Below are 17,655 nucleotides of genomic sequence, written 5' to 3' on the forward strand. Positions count from 1 at the left end.
AAGACAAAAGGCTTTTCACGATTCCAAATGGTGCATGAGGATGGGTTTAGCAAATCGTGGGAGGTGCTGCTGGGTCAACTGGAAAGTCTACATGCATGGTGAAAACGAATGTGGGATGCTTTGATCGTTTGTTTTGTTGTGCTAATGCACTTCCAAAGCCCTTGCTTTAGTGGGACTTTGCCATAGGCTATCCTGACACTCTAATTTCCCCCTGTCCATAAACTTGGTGACCTACTGCATCAATCAGTGTGCCTAGCACTGACAGGGCCAAAGCTCTGTAGTGCACGGCATACAAGTGGGAACATGGCTCTCCAGGTCCCACCACCTTGGAGGAACATTGCTGGGACTCGAGGCGTACATATGCCCTGAGCCTGACTGCTGATCTGTGCTCGCTACGGTGGCACATATACTAAAATTGGATCGATACAGAGAAGATTAGCATGGCCCCTGCGAAAGGATGACACGCAAATCCGTGAAGCGCTCCATATTGCTGTTTTAGTGCGTGGGTAAAAGTACAGAAATGAAAAAAGACAAAAGGCTTTTCACGATTCCAAATGGTGCATGAGGATGGGTTTAGCAAATCGTGGGAGGTGCTGCTGGGTCAACTGGAAAGTCTACATGCATGGTGAAAACGAATGTGGGATGCTTTGATCGTTTGTTTTGTTGTGCTAATGCACTTCCAAAGCCCTTGCTTTAGTGGGACTTTGCCATAGGCTATCCTGACACTCTAATTTCCCCCTGTCCATAAACTTGGTGACCTACTGCATCAATCAGTGTGCCTAGCACTGACAGGGCCAAAGCTCTGTAGTGCACGGCATACAAGTGGGAACATGGCTCTTCGGGTCCCACCACCTTGAAGGAACATTGCTGGGACTCGAGGCGTACATATGCCCTGAGCCTGACCGCTGGTCTGTGCTTGCTACGGTGGCACATATACTAAAATTGGATCGATACAGAGAAGATTAGCATGGCCCCTGCGAAAGGATGACACGCAAATCCGTGAAGCGCTCCATATTGCTGTTTTAGTGCGTGGGTAAAAGTACAGAAATGAAAAAAGACAAAAGGCTTTTCATGATTCCAAATGGTGCATGAGGATGGGTTTAGCAAATCGTGGGAGGTGCTGCTGGGTCAACTGGAAATTCTACATGCATGGTGAAAACGAATGTGGGATGCTTTGATCGTTTGCTTTGTTGTGCAACCAATGCACTTCCAAAGCCCTTGCTTTACTGGGACTTTGCCATAGGCTATCCTGACACTCTAATTTCCCCCTGTCCATAAACTTGGTGACCTACTGCATCAATCAGTGTGCCTAGCACTGACAGGGCCAAAGCTCTGTAGTGCACGGCATACAAGTGGGAACATGGCTCTCCGGTTCCCACCACCCTGGAGGAACATTGCTGGGACTCGAGGCGTAAATATGCCCTGAGCCTGACCACTGGTCTGTGCTCGCTACGGTGGCACATATACTAAAATTGGATTGATACAGAGAAGATTAGCATGGCCCCTGCGAAAGGATGACACGCAAATCCGTGAAGTGCTCCATAATGCTGTTTTAGTGCGTGGGTAAAAGTACAGAAATGCAAAAAGACAAAAGGCTTTTCACGATTCCAAATGGTGCATGAGGATGAGTTTAGCAAATCGTGGGAGGTGCTGCTGGGTCAACTGGAAAGTCTACATGCATGGTGAAAACGAATGTGGTATGCTTTGATCATTTGTTTTGTTGTGCAACCAATGCACTTCCAAAGCCCTTGCTTTACTGGGACTTTGCCATAGGCTATCCTGACACTCTAATTTCCCCCTGTCCATAAACTTGGTGACCTACTGCATCAATCAGTGTGCCTAGCACTGACAGGGCCAAAGCTCTGTAGTGCACGGCATACAAGTGGGAACATGGCTCTCCAGGTCCCACCACCTTGGAGGAACATTGCTGGGACTCGAGGCGTACATATGCCCTGAGCCTGAGTGCTCACTACGGTGGCACATATACTAAAATTGGATTGATACAGAGAAGATTAGCATGGTCCCTGCGAAAGGATGACACGCAAATCCGTTAAGCGATCCATATTGCTGTTTTAGTGCGTGGGTAAAAGTACAGAAATGAAAAAAGACAAAAGGCTTTTTACGATTCCAAATGGTGCATGAGGATGGGTTTAGCAAATCGTGGGAGGTGCTGCTGGGTCAACTGGAAAGTCTACATGCATGGTGAAAACGAATGTGGGATGCTTTGATCATTTGTTTTGTTGTGCTAATGCACTTCCAAAGCCCTTGCTTTAGTGGGACTTTGCCATAGGCTATCCTGACACTCTAATTTCCCCCTGTCCATAAACTTGGTGACCTACTGCATCAATCAGTGTGCCTAGCACTGACAGGGCCAAAGCTCTGTAGTGCACGGCATACAAGTGGGAACATGGCTCTCCGGTTCCCACCACCCTGGAGGAACATTGCTGGGACTCGAGGCGTAAATATGCCCTGAGCCTGACCACTGGTCTGTGCTCGCTACGGTGGCACATATACTAAAATTGGATTGATACAGAGAAGATTAGCATGGCCCCTGCGAAAGGATGACACGCAAATCCGTGAAGTGCTCCATAATGCTGTTTTAGTGCGTGGGTAAAAGTACAGAAATGCAAAAAGACAAAAGGCTTTTCACGATTCCAAATGGTGCATGAGGATGAGTTTAGCAAATCGTGGGAGGTGCTGCTGGGTCAACTGGAAAGTCTACATGCATGGTGAAAACGAATGTGGTATGCTTTGATCATTTGTTTTGTTGTGCAACCAATGCACTTCCAAAGCCCTTGCTTTACTGGGACTTTGCCATAGGCTATCCTGACACTCTAATTTCCCCCTGTCCATAAACTTGGTGACCTACTGCATCAATCAGTGTGCCTAGCACTGACAGGGCCAAAGCTCTGTAGTGCACGGCATACAAGTGGGAACATGGCTCTTCGGGTCCCACCACCTTGAAGGAACATTGCTGGGACTCGAGGCGTACATATGCCCTGAGCCTGTCCACTTGTCCGTGCTTGCTACGGTGGCACATATACTAAAATTGGATCGATACAGAGAAGATTAGCATGGCCCCTGCGAAAGGATGACACGCAAATCCGTGAAGCACTCCATATTGCTGTTTTAGTGCGTGGGTAAAAGTACAGAAATGAAAAAAGACAAAAGGTTTTTCACGATTCCAAATGGTGCATGAGGATGGGTTTAGCAAATCGTGGGAGGTGCTGCTGGGTCAACTGGAAAGTCTACATGCATGGTGAAAACGAATGTGGGATGCTTTGATCGTTTGTTTTGTTGTGCTAATGCACTTCCAAAGCCCTTGCTTTAGTGGGACTTTGCCAGAGGCTATCCTGACACTCTAATTTCCCCCTGTCCATAAACTTGGTGACCTACTGCATCAATCAGTGTGCCTAGCACTGACAGGGCCAAAGCTCTGTAGTGCACGGCATACAAGTGGGAACATGGCTCTCCAGGTCCCACCACCTTGGAGGAACATTGCTGGGACTCGAGGCGTACATATGCCCTGAGCCTGAGTGCTCACTACGGTGGCACATATACTAAAATTGGATTGATACAGAGAAGATTAGCATGGTCCCTGCGAAAGGATGACACGCAAATCCGTTAAGCGATCCATATTGCTGTTTTAGTGCGTGGGTAAAAGTACAGAAATGAAAAAAGACAAAAGGCTTTTTACGATTCCAAATGGTGCATGAGGATGGGTTTAGCAAATCGTGGGAGGTGCTGCTGGGTCAACTGGAAAGTCTACATGCATGGTGAAAACGAATGTGGGATGCTTTGATCGTTTGTTTTGTTGTGCTAATGCACTTCCAAAGCCCTTGCTTTAGTGGGACTTTGCCATAGGCTATCCTGACACTCTAATTTCCCCCTGTCCATAAACTTGGTGACCTACTGCATCAATCAGTGTGCCTAGCACTGACAGGGCCAAAGCTCTGTAGTGCACGGCATACAAGTGGGAACATGGCTCTCCGGTTCCCACCACCCTGGAGGAACATTGCTGGGACTCGAGGCGTACATATGCCCTGAGCCTGACCACTGGTCTGTGCTCGCTACGGTGGCACATATACTAAAATTGGATCGATACAGAGACGATTAGCATGGCCCCTGCGAAAGGATGACACGCAAATCCGTGAAGCACTCCATTTTGCTTTTTTAGTGCGTGGGTAAAAGTACAGAAATGAAAAAAGACAAAAGGCTTTTCACGATTCCAAATGGTGCATGAGGATGGATTTAGCAAATCGTGGGAGGTGCTGCTGGGTCAACTGGAAAGTCTACATGCATGGTGAAAACGAATGTGGGATGCTCTGATCGTTTGTTTTGTTGTGCTAATGCACTTCCAAAGCCCTTGCTTTAGTGGGACTTTGCCATAGGCTATCCTGACACTCTAATTTCCCCCCGTCCATAAACTTGGTGACCTACTGCATCAATCAGTGTGCCTAGCACTGACAGGGCCAAAGCTCTGTAAAGCACGGGATACAAGTGGGAACATGGCTCTAGGATAGAAAGGAGAAAAGACAAAAGGTTTTTTACGATTCCAAATGGTGCATGAGCAGGGTTTTAGCTGTTGGGATAGTTTACAGTTTAACCCAAAGAATGACCAGTCTGATAGATGAAGAAGAGCTAGAGTCAGAGATTCAAATAAATAAATAAATCAAGTTTACCTAAGACAGTTTGCAGTTTCATCATCAGAAGCCAGCTTCAACACTCGCAATAAGTTCCTAGGCTGCTCTGCTTACAATCACCAATCAATAACAATTATACTCTGACATAATGTCATTTCCAACTGAACACTGTGATTATCAGTTTTCATGGAACAGGCAGATAGCAGCTCATAGCTGATATCTAATAAGAGAGAAAGAGAGTTTTGAGCAATCCAGAACTGTTAATCTATGTTTACTCAATTTAAACATACATTAAACATAACATTAACTTCAATAACATAATTTTATTGTAATCTTTTACTCAAGCCCGTCCTAAAACATATAAAACAGAGTTGACATGCTTTTTCAAAGTAATGCTGTTACAGTCAACAACAGTTTTAGATCTTTCAGGGGTTAACTGCATCCATCAAAGTATTATTTCAACCCCCATTTATGTTACTTATATATTACTAAAAATATTTAAATCCAACCATAAAGCTGCTTGTTTGCACAGACTTACATGGCACATTTTTTATACAGACATGTCTCTGTTACTTTTACAGCCAAAAGTCAAAAGTCATGGTGAGAGCTAAATCAAGATAGCAGTGCACTCACACAGAATCTTATCTTCTAAGACAAAACATACGCTATTCTTTACTCCCATAATGTTACTGTCAGTTTCTGTGCTTAGTTTTTGGCTACTAGACACTCAATATTTAGATTTTAGCTTTTCATTGACAATTAATTGCCAAAGGCATTTTTTATCTTAAAATCGGTTCTAAAATCATTTTAAACCTAAGAGCTTAGCTGAGCCATTTACTGCATTCTGCTCTCATCTGTTTCTTTTTATATCAGAGTTTAACACCAAAAGCAACAAGAAATTGAGAATGAAGTCTTACTAACAGCGCTTAGCTTTTGCTTGATTAATCTGCAAACCATCCCAAGATGTGGATACTGTCCAGATCGGTCCAATCCAGTTAGGGTCATATTTTTTTCGGGATTGCTCCTGGTGCATCATTGATCAATCAACCTCGCCCTAATATTTCTAGGTTTCTTGTCTGACTTTTGTGGCCACTACTATCTAATGGATACCAATTAAGATGTTATTTAAGAATTTATTTATTTATTTAACTATTTCTTTCCCTAATAATCTGACCTACTCTATTCTTAGGATTCGGGCCCTTTTGTCTGTGAAACAGCAAGATAGCAGTGGTGGAACTAATTACAATCTCGGGTTAATTTAGTCCACTACTAAATAAAAACCAGTCCAAGTTTTATCCCCGAGAATGTCCTAAAAGCCTCTTACACACCCGTCACTGAGTACTTAACTCTGGGTGGAGGAGGTACACCCCTCAACTACTGTTATACTTATTACTATCGTTATAGGTGTACCGCAAAATGCACCAGCTGACAAGGGGATTCCACACAAAGCTACCACAAAATTTTGCCTTTCATTCACGTCTGAATGAGAACCCAACAGCTTTCCGTTACTACCCACTACTCCACAGACCATCCCTAGTCTATAATATTTTAAATCTTTCTACATTTCTTTTTGTTGATTGATCAATGGTGTCACCAGTAAACAAGTGCCACGCGTCCATCAAAACTGTAGGGATAGTTTACAGTTTAACCCAAAGAATGACCAGTCAGGTATATAAAAAAGAGCCAGAGTCAGAGATTTAAATAAATAAATCAAGTTTACAGAAGATAGTTTGCAGTTTCATCAGCTGAAACCAGCTTCAACTCTCGCAATGAGTTCCTAGGCCGCTCTGCTTACAATCACCAATCAATAACAATTATACTCTCACATAACGTCATTAACTGCGTCATACATATAGGTGTTATAGCCTGATTGGTTAAAACACAGATAGACTAGGTGAATTTCCACGTGGGGTTTGTGCGTATATTCTGAACAATATCTTAAAGGTGCAGTAGGTGATCTGCCAAAATGCTAACCGCTTAGCATATTATCTTTGGACGGCGGCGAGGGACTGTGATTTAAAGCCACACCCCCTGAAATCGCGAACGCGCGCACCGCGTCACAACAGCAGACAGACAACCCCACTAGTTCATGTCATTTGCCAGTTAGTTAGTGCCAGCGCCATGCAGGAATTACATTTATTACTTAACCACACTTACATGCTATTTCAGAGTGAATATTCAGTGTAGCGATAAACAGTATAGGAAGGCTATCATTGTTCAAAAATGACCAAAGTTAATATAAAAGCACACACGCTAATGGCGTATCTGCGTGAACAGATGCGCAGAAGTCCGAATCTACATTTGCTGACAGACAGCCTGACCTGCTTATCGGAATTATGGGAGATTATAGTCCGACTCTATTTAATTGGATGAACATTTTTTTAGGTTTATGCTTTACCCAGGATAAAAAAATACATATAAACACATTTAGATAATTTACTGTAATCATTACTATTGGACTATGAAGAGACTTTCAACCAGAACAAAAATTGTTTCTGAAGATAATCACCTGCTGCACCTTTAAGCATAAATGTCAGACATCCCTTAGACTGATTGAAGCTGACTCCAGACCTGTGAAACGGATCAACAATCAAATAGAACACACACCTAAAGTATACTCTGTTTCTTATTCAAGGCTGAGTGTACTCTCAGCCATCTTTATCAAAACTGGTTAAAAATTTGTATAATCTACATTCAGGCAGTTATAATCTTACTATACAAAGTCTATCTTGAATAAAAAGTAGAATCACTTTAAAATAATTAACCGTAAAAACAGCAAAATCACTTTAGACATTTTAGATAGTATTAACTCATAGAAATAACAATAGAGACATTTGATTCCAGTCCTCAGCCCTCAGTTCCACTTAAGGTCTCTGTGACCTCTGACCTAGTTTGGTGGCTTCTGAAAAAAGTTATAAAGAGACAGGCAAATGCACTGAACATTCTTATATTAAGCAATGTGTTAACTTATTCATTAATTAAAATCATTTCACAGTAAATACTCATTCAAATGATCATATAATTATATTTAATAAAAAAAAATCATAAGTAACAAGATGATGAAAAAAGGATAAACGTTGGTCCATGATGAGACAGATTGGAAAGCAGAAATCCGAATCCTTCAGCAGGAGAACATGTGTTTCAGGATTGGAGGCTCAGTGGTAGAATTCTCCCCTGCCAGGCGGGAAACCCAGGTCCGATTCCCGGCCAATGCAGTTGCTCGTTTGTGTTGCTACTCTTCCAGCTGCAAGTAACAGCCTTGTGGCAGCCACACAACACAAAGGCAAGAAACAACATTGGTCAGTATTGGTGGTTCAGTGGTAGAATTCTCGCCTGCCATGCAGGAGACCCGGGTCTGATTCCCGACCAATGCAATTCTTGTTTTGTGTTGCTACTGTTCCAGCTGGAAGGCTAACAGTCTTGCAGCTATCACACCCCACTAGGGCAGTAGCATAACCATATCAACATTGGTGGTTTTGGTAGAAATCTTGCCTGCCATGTGGGAGACCTGGGTTCGATTCCCTGCTAATGCAATTGCTGTTTTGTGTGGCTCCTCTTCCAGCTCTGGTTGAAGGCCTTTAAGCACTCACACAACACAAAGGCAAGGAAGAACATGGGTCAGCATTAGTGGTTCAGTGGTAGAATTCTTGCCTGCCTTGCGGGCGACCCGAGGCCGATTTCTGTCCAATGCAATTCCTCTCTTGTGTTGCTACTCTTCCAGCTCTTGGTAACAGCCTTGCAGCAATCACACCCCGTTAGGGCTGCACCATAAGCATATCAGCATTGGTGGTTCAGTGGTAGAATTCTCACCTGCCATGCCGGAGACCCGTGTCTGATTCCCAGCCAATGCAATTCCTTTTTTGTGTTGCTACTCTTCCAGCTCTGGGTAACAGCCTTGCAGCAATTACACCCCACTAGGGCTGCAGTAAAAGCTTATCAGCATTGGTGGTTCAGTGGTAGAATTCTCGCCTGCCACATGGTAGACCTAGAATCGATTCTCGGCTAATACAAGTGCGATTTTGTGTGGCTCCTTTTTCAGCACTGGTTGACTGCCTTTTAGCACTTACACAACACAAAGCCAAAAAACAACATCGGTCAGCATAGGTGGTTCAGTGGTAGAATTCTCGCCTGCGACGAGGGAGACCCGGGTCCGATTCCCGGCCAATGCAATTCCTGTTTTGTGTTGCTGCTCTTCCAGCTCTGGGTAACAGCCTTGCAGCAATCACACCCCACTAGGGCTGCAGTACAAGCATATCAGCATTGGTGGTTCAGTGGTAGAATTCTCGCCTGCCACGAGGGAGACCCGGGTCCGATTCCCGGCCAATGCAAGTGCTGTTTTTTGTTGCTACTCTTCCAGCTCTGGGTAACAGCCTTGCAGCAATCACAACCCACTAGGGCTGCAATATAAGCATATCAGCATTGCTGGTTCAGTGGTAGAAATCTCGCCTGCCACGCGGGAGACCTTGAGTCGATTCCTGGCTAATACAAATGCATTTTTGTGTGGCTCCTTTTTCAGCTCTGGTTGACGGCCTTTTAGAACTCACACAACATAAAGGCAAAGAAACAACATGGGACAGCTTTGGTCGTTCAGTGGTAGAATTCTTGCCTGCCACGCGGGAGACCCAGGTCCGTTTCCCGGCCAATGCACCTTCTGATTTTGGTTGCTACTCTTCCAGCACTGGGTAACAGCCTTGCAGCAATCACAACCCACTAGGGCTGCAGTAAAACCATATCAGCATTGGTGGATTAGTTGTAGAATTCTCACCTGCCACGCGGTAGACCTTGAGTCGCTTCCTGGCTAATACAAATGCAGTTTTGTGTGGCTCCTTTTTCAGCTCTGGTTGACGGCCTTTTAGCACTCACACAACACAAAGGCAAGGAAGAACATGGGTCAGCATTGGTGGTTCAGTGGTAGAATTCTCGCCCGCCACGCGGGAGACCCGGGTCCGAATCCCGGCCAATGCAATTCCTGTTTTGTGTTGCTACTCTTACTCTTCCATCTCTGGGTAACAGCCTTGCAGCAATCACAACCCACTAGGGCTGCAGTATAAGCATATCAGCATTGCTGATTCAGTGGTAGAAATCTCGCCTGCCACGTGGGAGACCTTGAGTCGATTCCTGGCTAATAACAATGCAGTTTTGTGTGGCTCCTTTTTCAGCTCTGGTTGACGGCCTTTTAGCACTCACACAACACAAAGGCAAGGAAGAACATGGGTCAGCATTGGTGGTTCAGTGGTGGAAACCTTGCCTGCCACGCGCGAGACCCGGGTCCAATTCCCAGCCAATGCATTTCCTGTTTTGTGTTGCTACTCTTCCAGCTCTGGGTAACACCCTTGCAGTAGTCACACCCCACTAGGGCTGTAGCATAAGCATATCAGCATTGGTGGTTCAGTGGTAGAATTCTCGCCTGCCACGCGGGAGACCTGGGTCCGATTACTGGTCAATGCAATTCTTGTTTTGTGTTGCTGCTCTTCCAGCTCTGAGTATCAGCCTTGCAGCTATCACACCCCACTAGGGCTGCAGTAAAAGCTTATCAGCATTGGTGGTTCAGTGGTAGATTTCTTGCCTGCCACACAGAAGACCCTGGTCCGATTCCCATCCATTACAATTCCTGTTTTGTGTAGCTACTCTTCCAGCTCTGGGTAACAGCCTTGCATCAATCGCACCCCACTAGGGCTGCAGAATAAGCATTTCAGCATTGGTGGTTCAGTGGTAGAATTCTCGCCTGCGAAGAGGGAGACCCGGGTCCGATTCCCAGCCAATGCAGTTCGTGTTTTGTATTACTACTCTTCCAGCTCTGGGTAACAGCCTTGCAGCAATCACACCCCACTAGGGGCGCAATAAAGCATATCAGTATTGGTGGTTCAGTGGTAGAATTCTCGCCTGCTACGCGGGAGACCTTGAGTCGATTCCCGACTAATACAAGCGCGGTTTTGTGTGGCTCCTGTTTCAGCTCTGGTTGACGTCTTTTTAGCCCTCACACAACACAAAGGCAGGGAAGAACATGGGTCAGCATTGGTGGCTCAGTGGTAGAGTTCTCGCCTGCCACGCGGGAGACCCGAGTCCGATTCCCGGCCAATGAAAATCTTGTTTTGTGTTGCTACTCTTCCAGCTCTGGATATCAGCCTTGCAGCAATCACACCCCACTAGGGCTGTAGTAAAACCATATCAGCATTGGTGGTTCAGTGGTAAAATTCTCACCTGCCACGCGGTGGGCCTAGAGTCGATTCCTGGCTAATACAAGTGCGTTCTTTTGTGGCTCCTTTTTCAGCTCTGTTTGACGGCCTTTTAGCACTCACACACTACAAAGGCAAAAAACTATATCGGTAGGCATTGATGGCTCAGTGGCAGAATCCTCGCCTGCCACAGAGTAGACCTAGAGTCAATTCACAGCTAATACAAGTGTGGTTTTGTGTGGCTCCTTTTTCAGCTCTGGTTGACAGCCTTTAAGTACTCACACAACACAAAGCCAAAAAAACAACTTCGGTCAGCATAGGTGGTTCAGTGGTAGAATTCTCACCTGCCGCGTGGGAGACCTGGGTCTTATTCCCGGCCAATGCAATTCCTGTTTTGTGTAGCTACTCTTCCAGCTCTGGTTGACAGCCTTTTAGCACTCACACAACAAAAAGGCAAAACACAACATCGGTTAGCATTGGTGGTTCAGTGGAAGAATTCTTGCCTGCCACGCGGGAGACCCGGGTCCGATTCCTGGCCAATGCATTTCCTGTTTTGTGTTGCTACTCTTCCAGCTCTGGGTAACAGCCTTGCAGCAATCACACCCCAATAGGGATCCAGTATAAGCATATCAGCATTGGTGGTTCAGTGGTAGAATTCTCACCTGCCATGCGGGAGACCCAGGTCCGATTCCCGGACAATGCAAGTGTGGTTTTGTGTTGCTACTCTTCCAGCTCTGGAAAAACAGCCTTGCATCAATCACACCCCACTAGGGCTGCAGAATAACCATATCAGCGTTGGTGGTTCAGTGGTAGATTTCTCGCCTGCCACGCGGAAGACCCTGGTCCGATTCCCGTCCATTCCAATTCCTGTTTTGTGTTGTTACTCTTCCAGCTTTGGGTAACAGCCTTCCAGCAATCACAACGCACTAGAGCTGCAGAATAAGCATATCAGCATTGGTGGTTCAGTGGTAGAATGCTCGCCTGCCACATAGGAGACATAGAGTCGATTCCCGGCTAAAACATGTGCATTTTTGAGTGGCTCCTGTTTCAGCTCTGGTTGATGGCCTTTTAGCACTCACACAACATAAAGGCAAGGAACAACATAGATCAGCATTGCTCGTTTAGTGGTAGAATTCTTGCCTGCCACGCGGGAGACCCACGTCTGTTTCCCGGCCAATGCAATTCCTGTTTTGTGTTGCTACTCTTCCAGCTCTGGGTAACAGCCTTGCATCAATCACACCACACTAGGGCTGTAGTATAAGCAAGTCAGCTTTGTTGGTTCAGTGGTAGATTGCTTGCCTGCCACACAAAAGACCATGGTCCGATTCCCGTCCATTACAATTCCTGTTTTGTGTAGCTACTCTTCCAGCTCTGGGTAACAGCCTTGCAGTAATCACACCCTACTAGGGCTGCAGTGTAAGCATATCAGCATTGGTGGTTCAGTGGTAGAATTCTCGCCTGCCACGCGGGAGACCCGGGTCCGATTCCCGGCCAATGCAAGTGCTGTTTTGTGTTGCTACTCTTCCATTTCTGGGTAACAGCCTTGCAGCAATCACAACCCACTAGGGCTGGAGTATAAGCATATCATCATTGCTGGTTCAGTGGTAGAAATCTCGCCTGCAACGCGGGAGACTTTGAGTCGATTCCTGGCTAATACAAATGCAGTTTTGTGTGGCTCCTTTTTCAGCTCTGGTTGACGGCCCTTTAGCACTCACACAATACAAAGGCAAGGAACAACATAGGTCAGCATTGGTGGTTCAGTGGTAGGAACCTTGCCTGCTACACGCGAGACCCGGGTCCAATTCCCACCCAATGCTTTTCCTGTTTTGAGTTGCTACTCTTCCAGCTCTGGGTAACAGCCTTGCAGCAATCACACCCCACTAGGGCTGTAGCATAAGCTTATCAGCATTGGTGGTTCAGTGGTAGAATTCTTGCCTGCCACGCGGGAGACCCGGGTCCGATTCCCGGTCAATGCAATTCCTGTTTTGTGTTGCTACTCTTCCAGCTCTGGGTATCAGCCTTGCAGCAATCACACCCCACTAGGGCTGCAGCTTAAACATATCAGCATTGGTTGTTCAGTGGTAGATTTCTCACCCTGCCACGCGGAAGACCGTAGTCCGATTCTCGTCCATTACAAATCCTTTTTTGTGTTGCTACTCTTCCAGCTCTGGGTAACAGCGTTGCAGCAATCACACCCCACTGGGGCTGCAGTATAAGCATTTCAGCATTGGTGGTCCAGTGGTAGAGTTCTCGCCTCCCACGTGGGAGACCTGGGCCCGGTTCCCAGCCAATGCAATTCCTGTTTTGTGTAGCTGCTCTTCCAGCTCTGGGTATCAGCCTTGCAGCAATCACACCCCACTAGGACAGCAGTATGAGCATATCAGCATTGGTGGTTCAGTGGTAGAATTCTTGCCTGCCACGTGGGAGACCTGGGTCCCATTCCTGGCCAATGCAATTCCTGTTTTATGTTGCTACAATTCCCTTTTTTATGTTGCTACTCTTCCAGCTTATCAAGCAAGTTTTTACACAGCGGATGCCCTTTCAGCCGCAACCCATGTCTGGAACACACACACACACACACTCTAGCCTATCCAATTCACCTGTACCACATGTCTTTGGACTGTGGTGGAAACTGGAGCACCCTAAGGAAACCCACGTGAATGCAGGGAGAACATGCAAACTCCACACAGCAACACCAACTGAACCGAGGCTTGAACCAGCGACCTTCTTGCTGTGAGGCGACAGCACTACCTACTGCGCCACTGCTTCGCCCAGCATAAAAATGTATATACATAAATCACAATTTAAATGGACAAATAAATAGATATGTTTAAATTGTGTTTTTAACCCCCTGTGGTCGAAGACAGCGTATACGCGTTCTGACAAGTTTTTATCTCATTGAGCTGAAATGAACCTAAATTTCACTTTCAGTTTTGATCGTACAGATAAGATCAATACATCAATCGAATCTGTTAGGTGTCTACTTTTAAATGTGTACACTCACGACAAAAACAAATGTGTGTGCTTTTGCAAATCAAGGATAATAAACAGTATAGGCATTCTGTCTTTTCTCTCTCCGTGAACTGTTTTTAGAAACGTGTCAGCAAAATGCGCTGAAACTCCGCGAAAACAATACACCCAGACACGAGACACATATCTTTATAAAGCTTGAAGTGTCTACTTTTAAACGCAGCTATGCATGTTGAAAACAAATATTGTTTGATAAAGTAATCAGTATGAAAGCAACGCTATGTCTAGCTTCTCAGTCTGAGCTCATTAGAGTTATTGCGACCAGGCCCACGAAGCTTTGACATTACAAACAGCCTGCATGAGGAGCGCGCAACAGTAGACTGTGTCAGGAAAACACGTCATTAAAATGAACTGAATCTCAGCAAATACTCGACAAAGAAACATGTGAAATGTTTCTAAAGAAAGCTTGATATGTCTACTTTTGCATTAACCAATATAAGTCGAAAACAAATAATCTTTCAAGTAATTCGTATAAAAGTAAGGGCAGGTACTGATTCTCCTGTCGCCTCATTACAGCGAACATGATCCCGCCCCCAGTGAAGGCGCATTTCATATGGAAATGAACTGAGGTGAGCCAGCCAGGTGATAATGTAAACGCTCCCCGAGACATGGCATCAAACGACAAGCTTTATTATAGTTACTTATTTTGTTTGAACGATGGCATGCTAGAAGCACAATATAAAAATAATATAAAAATAAAATATAAAAATTAAAATATATAAATAAACTTATTTTTTCTCAGATTCTTTCTTGAAACTCTTAGTCACATACCTGTCTGATGGCTCATTATGCAGGTCTTTGTCTTCTCTGGTGTTACTCTCTGCATAGTAATGATAGTTCACGCCTTCTCGCATAAACTATTTTCACACAGAAAGTGACTTAGAAATTTTAATTCATAGAATTGTTTTTTTGTGAGTAAGTGAACAAGATGATTCTCACATCATTTTGAAGCAAAAACACTAGACTACCAGATCCAGTTCTCAAAAGTCTTGTGCACAAATGTTCTCTGTGTGTTTCACGGCCTTGTTTCAGGGATTTCAAAATTTTAGTTTTTCACTAAACACGCATAAACGTTTCTTTCTCAAAAACACAAACACATACAAACATGCTGCTTAGGTATTATTGTAGCCCAACTTGTGCTGTTTACAGTGTTATCACACATTAGCCATTAAAAAGTTTTTAAGATACTGAAAACAACACAAATGTCAGTGCATGTCAAAACTTCTCCAGAGCCCCAAAACACCCTCAGACCCCAGATGGTTAAAAGTCATTTAATTAGGCAATAAAACAATGCATTACAAAAACATTTTAAATGTATAAATAAATAGACACTTTTATTACTGTATTTTTATTTAATTCATGTTTTAAAGGCTGATTAATCAAACAGTAAAAATTTGGGTTAATAAATCACAAAACACATTTTAAACAGCTTTTTAAATAAGCATTTGGCAAATGCTTTTCTCCCTATTTGCTGTTTGGTTTTCTTTTTCTTTTGCCACATGCTTTTCTCAAATTAAAAATAAATCAAGTTAAAAATGGCTCTGCTGTAATGAGCTATTGTTTTCCTCTGTTAGGAAAAAAAGACAGTTAACAGTTTTATCTAGAATAAATGACCCTGGTGATAAAGATTTTCTTGGAGATATAGAACAAAATGAACTTCATATTTTGCCATCAGAGTTAGATTACTATTATACAGAGAAAGCTAAAGGAGCTTTACGATCTAGAGTGAAATGGATAGAGGAGGGGGAGAAAAATTCTTCATATATATATTTTTTTTAAATTAGTAAAGCAAAGGCAATCTTCAAAAACTATTAATAAACTTAGCATAAATAACGATGTAAGTGAAGAGAAAACTTTGATTGATGATCACATCTATTCATATTATTATGTAAATCAAAATTTAATGAGGGTGATTGTGACTTTTTCTTTTCCTTTTCAAAAGATAAAGTTCCTATTATAGATGACAGCTTTTGTGAAATGATGGAATCTGACATTGTTATCTCTGAACTTGATGTTGCTATTTCTAAAATATCCAATGGAAAATCCAGGCATATACGGAATTACAGTTGAGTTTCATAAACATTTTTGGCCAGAGATGAGATTTTTAGTTTTTGAAGCACTTAAGAAAAGTAAAGACAAAGCAGAACTATCGACTTCTATGAAGCAGAATTTAATAATTTTAGTTTCATAGCCAAGCAAAAACAAATTATTTTTAGACAATTGGAGACCCATAACTCTTTTGTCCAATGATTTTAAATTGCTCTCTCATGTATTTTCAATAGACTCAAAAAAAGGTATAGGCGAGATAATTAATGAAATACAATCAGCTTTCATTAAAGTGAGAAGTATTCAGAATGATAGTTGATATGCTCGATTATAGGTATTTAATTCCTCAGACAAGTATATTTCTATTTCTAGACTTTTTCAAGGCATTTGATACCCTTGAGCATCCTTTTTTGTCTTTAGAAAGTCTTTAGAAACTTTTGGGTTTGGTCCGAGCTTTTGTAGGGTAATTTCCATGTTCTATACTGATATATTCAGTAGTAAATCTCTGAATTCAGGATCATCTCCTAGAGTTTACATCATAAGAGGAATCCATCAAGGATGTCCCATCTCACCTTTACTTTTTAATATAGCTGTTGAACTTATGTCATTATATTAAATCAGAGTACACTTTAGGTATTAATATACTTGGTAGGACTTTTACTTTAAGTCAGTTTGCTGATGACACTCTATTAATTCTTAAAAATAGGGAGGTGCTCCTTTTAGCTCTTGTCAAAGTTTCTGTTTCCTAAAGCTTCTGAACTCACCTTAAACCTAAGAAAATGTGGAATATTAACTATTCAGAATTGTACTTTAAGAGAATTAGAGTGCATTCTAGTAAAAGAAGAAGTTAAATACTTGGGAGTTACCATCACCAAAAATTCTGTTAATAGAGAATGTGCAAATTTTAATACTAAAATGGAAGGGATGAAAAAATCCCTAAATCATTGGCTAGCTAGAGACCTTTCCATACAGGGTAAAATTATTTTGACTGGGATTATCTAAAATGATATACTTAACTTATCCTTTATATACTCCTCCCAAAATAGTTAAATCTATTAATTTAACATTTTTTACATTTATTTGTAAAAATAAATCACATTATTTACGTAAGAATCATATGATCAAAGAGTAAGAATATGGAGGTTTGAAAGCTATTAATTTTGAATGTCTTCATTGCACTTTTAGAGTTAAATGGTTGAAACAGTGTTTAAGCCTTATTCAATATGGTATCATATCCCAAATAATTTGTTTAAAAAAATGGTGGCCTTGAATTTGTATTAAGATATGATTATGATTGTTCAAAACTTCCTTTGATGCTGTCTAATTTTCAATAGCAAGAACTACTTTTTTGGAAAATTATATTTACCTATAATTTTCCCCTCATAAATCCACTCTTTGAAATAAAAGGGCTGTTATTATTAACAGAAAATCATTGTTTAAAAGTGACTGGTACAATAAAGGCATTATATTTATTAATGATTTGTTAGATGAAAATGGACTGCTACTATCTCATAACGAATTTTTAAATAAATATAGAGTTAAAATCACAGATAAAGGTTATATTAAAATTAGCGAGGCTATACCTATTGCTTTGTTTAGGTTAATTCAAAGTAATTATTTTGATCCCCCATGTACACTTGTAACTTTTCTTCCGTCTTTAAAATTATCAATGTTGATATTTTTGATAGTAAATATAACAACAAGCTTATTTACAACACGCCTTATAATGGGTGATTTTAAGTGTTATCATCTAGGAGTTG

The 17,655-nt window shown here is 42.6% G+C and overlaps 10 non-coding genes across 10 annotated transcripts; all 10 read left to right on the forward strand.

Annotated features, from left to right (window-relative positions):
• The first annotated feature begins 385 nt into the window (after positions 1 to 385).
• On the forward strand, positions 386 to 492 carry LOC137494595 (U6 spliceosomal RNA). Its single transcript, XR_015488887.1, has one exon. It is a non-coding gene; the product is annotated as a U6 spliceosomal RNA (small nuclear RNA).
• Positions 493 to 912: 420 nt separating this feature from the next.
• LOC137494789 (U6 spliceosomal RNA) lies at positions 913 to 1,019 on the forward strand. The gene has a single exon (XR_015484826.1). It is a non-coding gene; the product is annotated as a U6 spliceosomal RNA (small nuclear RNA).
• A 423-nt stretch (positions 1,020 to 1,442) lies between these two features.
• LOC137494980 (U6 spliceosomal RNA) lies at positions 1,443 to 1,549 on the forward strand. The gene has a single exon (XR_015485016.1). It is a non-coding gene; the product is annotated as a U6 spliceosomal RNA (small nuclear RNA).
• A 413-nt stretch (positions 1,550 to 1,962) lies between these two features.
• On the forward strand, positions 1,963 to 2,069 carry LOC137495053 (U6 spliceosomal RNA). Its single transcript, XR_015485137.1, has one exon. It is a non-coding gene; the product is annotated as a U6 spliceosomal RNA (small nuclear RNA).
• Positions 2,070 to 2,489: 420 nt separating this feature from the next.
• LOC137494979 (U6 spliceosomal RNA) lies at positions 2,490 to 2,596 on the forward strand. Its single transcript, XR_015485017.1, has one exon. It is a non-coding gene; the product is annotated as a U6 spliceosomal RNA (small nuclear RNA).
• A 423-nt stretch (positions 2,597 to 3,019) lies between these two features.
• Positions 3,020 to 3,126, forward strand: LOC148682220 (U6 spliceosomal RNA). Its single transcript, XR_015943293.1, has one exon. It is a non-coding gene; the product is annotated as a U6 spliceosomal RNA (small nuclear RNA).
• A 410-nt stretch (positions 3,127 to 3,536) lies between these two features.
• On the forward strand, positions 3,537 to 3,643 carry LOC148682221 (U6 spliceosomal RNA). Its single transcript, XR_015943333.1, has one exon. It is a non-coding gene; the product is annotated as a U6 spliceosomal RNA (small nuclear RNA).
• Positions 3,644 to 4,063: 420 nt separating this feature from the next.
• Positions 4,064 to 4,170, forward strand: LOC137495011 (U6 spliceosomal RNA). Its single transcript, XR_015943325.1, has one exon. It is a non-coding gene; the product is annotated as a U6 spliceosomal RNA (small nuclear RNA).
• Positions 4,171 to 10,338: 6,168 nt separating this feature from the next.
• trnar-gcg (transfer RNA arginine (anticodon GCG)) lies at positions 10,339 to 10,409 on the forward strand. The gene has a single exon. It is a non-coding gene; the product is annotated as a tRNA-Arg (tRNA).
• Positions 10,410 to 12,247: 1,838 nt separating this feature from the next.
• trnag-gcc (transfer RNA glycine (anticodon GCC)) lies at positions 12,248 to 12,318 on the forward strand. Its single transcript has one exon. It is a non-coding gene; the product is annotated as a tRNA-Gly (tRNA).
• Positions 12,319 to 17,655: the final 5,337 nt, after the last annotated feature.

The sequence above is a fragment of the Danio rerio genome, chromosome 4 (assembly GCF_052040795.2).
Source record: "Danio rerio strain M-AB ecotype USA chromosome 4, GRCz13ab, whole genome shotgun sequence".
Lineage (NCBI taxonomy): Eukaryota > Metazoa > Chordata > Actinopteri > Cypriniformes > Danionidae > Danio > Danio rerio.